This window comes from Herpailurus yagouaroundi, unplaced genomic scaffold, assembly GCF_014898765.1.
Source record: "Herpailurus yagouaroundi ecotype Mexico unplaced genomic scaffold, PumYag 200, whole genome shotgun sequence".
Taxonomy (NCBI): Eukaryota; Metazoa; Chordata; class Mammalia; order Carnivora; family Felidae; genus Herpailurus; species Herpailurus yagouaroundi.
Window position 1 is genome coordinate 5,648,209 of NW_024412431.1, and position 2,112 is coordinate 5,650,320.

General features: G+C 41.8%; 1 pseudogene; it reads left to right on the forward strand.

Moving 5' to 3' along the window:
* Nucleotides 1-770: 770 nt before the first annotated feature.
* Nucleotides 771-1,743, forward strand: LOC121013865 (olfactory receptor 7A10-like; annotated as a pseudogene).
* Nucleotides 1,744-2,112: the final 369 nt, after the last annotated feature.

Genomic DNA, 2,112 nt, shown 5'->3' on the forward strand with positions numbered 1-2,112 from the left:
AAACGACACTGAACTGTTGTGTCCACTGCCTTAGAATGTTTCTAAAGATGCGGGAGGCTTTGAGCTCTTCTCTCTTGTTTGTTTGTCTCTTCTCTCTCCCATTGTGTTACCTGCTCTGCTCACAACTTTTTCTTTGATGTTGCCTGATGGTTTCTGGTGAGCTCTTGACTGAAGGCCTTTGCATATGTGGTTTCTCTGGCTTAACGGGTTTTCTCAAAGTAATTGGGAAGGTTCATATATCCCTTAGTTTTCTACGTCAGAAGCCCCTGTTTGACTTGACACATTGGCAAGTTTCCCTTCTACTTAGACTATTTTTTCCTGAATTATTTTACTTATTAGTTGTAACCACCACTTAAAACATCATTTATTCATTTATTAATATTCTATTCCTCCCTCTTCACACACGTAAACGTCTAAGACTCAGTGTTGTTAAGGGCAAACACCCATCACTACTTTTTGTAATGCTTTCAACATTACTTGTTACAAGATATTTTTGTTAAATTTTGTTGGGCGAAAAAAAATATCTCAGGAAATTTATGGAGAACATTGCTTTGAAATTATTTTGATTCAGAACAAGAATTGTGAACAGTTTCAGACTCACGGAAAACATGGAGCATTTGAGAGTCCCTGAAATTTTCTGGTACATATTCTAGATTGGTAGGCAATGTGTAAGAATTAATGAGTGAAGTGTGTTGAAAACGAAGCATTTCTTTCAATACTGTGATCACTGCTGGTGTCTTTACAATGTTCTTGTCTCTGTTCCAGCTGTTTTCATCAGTTACATGGAAGAAAGAAATCAAACCTGTGTCACACAATTTATTCTCCTGGGACTCTCAGATGAGGGGGGGCTGCAGTCACTTCTCTTTTGGGTGTTCCTGTCCATGTACCTGGTCACCTTCACTGGGAACCTGCTCATGATCCTGGCCATTATCACAGACTCCCGCCTCCACACGCCCATGTACTTCTTCCTCTCCAACCTGTCCTTTTCAGACATCTGTTTCACCTCCACCACCGTCCCAAAGATGCTGCTGAACATCCAGACGCAGAGCAAAGTGATCACCTATGAAGGCTGTCTCAGCCAGATGTACTTTTTCATGCTTTTTGGAGTATTAGATAACATACTCTTGACAGTGATGGCCTATGACCGGTTTGTGGCCATCTGTCAGCCACTGCACTACATGGTCATCATGAACCCCAAGTTCTGTGGCATCCTGCTCCTGGTATGCTGGTTATTGGGTGTTTTTTACTCTCTATTACTTGACTTACTGATTTTGCGACTCTCTTTTTGCACAAATCTGGAAATCCTTCACTTTTTCTGTGAACTTAAGCAGGTGATCCAACTTGCTTACTCTGATACGTTCCTCAATGACCTGGCAGTGTATTTGGTAAGTGGACTTCTGGGTGTTGTTCCACTCACTGGTATCCTGTTCTCTTACTCTAGAATTGTCACTTCCATTTTGAGAATTTCATCAGTGAGGGGCAAGTATAAAGCATTTTCCACGTGTGGGTCTCACCTCTCAGTGGTCTCTTTGTTCTATGGCACATGCCTTGCGGTGTACCTGAGTTCTGCTGCTGCACAAAACTCCAGGACAAGTGCCATAGCCTCAGTCATGTACACGGTGGTGACACCCATGTTGAACCCCTTCATCTATGGTCTGAGGAACAGAGACATCAAGCAAGCCCTGGGAAAACTCTTTAGCCGAGAGACATTGTCTGCATGTAGGATTCTTTGTTTCAAGATAAAGACTTGAGTAACAGGGCTTAAAACCCTAGAAGACCTAGATCATGATATTTGTATCAGTTCAGAGGCTGACAGTCTGCAGTTTATCTTTCTACAGTATTCGGTTGCTAGAAATTTTTCATACTTTATGCACAAATATTTCTTCCGTAGTTTGTAAGGTATTTATTTGAGAGAGAGTAAGAGCAAGTGGTGAGGGTCAGAGAGATTGAGAGAATATCACAAGCTATGTCCATACTATCAGCACAGAGCCTGAAGTGGGGCTCAATGTCAGAAATTTTGAGATCATGACTTGGATCAAAATCAAGAGTGGGGCGCCTATTGGTTCAGTCACCCAGACACCCCTCTTCTGTATTTCTCTAAAACTGTTTAGG